Raw genomic sequence first — 225 nt, forward strand, 5'->3', positions numbered from 1 at the left:
AGAGCGGGGAGAGTCTGGAGAAGGGCAGGGGTTTGTGGCGGGGATGGAAGGGGGGCAGAGGGTCTGGGAGGTGCTGCCCCAGCTGATTTTCCTCTGGAGCAGGGAAAAGTCCTGCTTTTCCTTCAGGAAAAAAGAGAGGGACATGATCCCAACTCCCTACCTGGAGCCATCCCAGGGCTCAGCCCTTCCCACAGCTCCAGGAGCTGCCAGACAACATTAAATGAG

This window comes from Cariama cristata, unplaced genomic scaffold, assembly GCF_000690535.1.
Source record: "Cariama cristata isolate BGI_N322 unplaced genomic scaffold, ASM69053v1 scaffold36580, whole genome shotgun sequence".
In the NCBI taxonomy this organism is placed as follows: domain Eukaryota; kingdom Metazoa; phylum Chordata; class Aves; order Cariamiformes; family Cariamidae; genus Cariama; species Cariama cristata.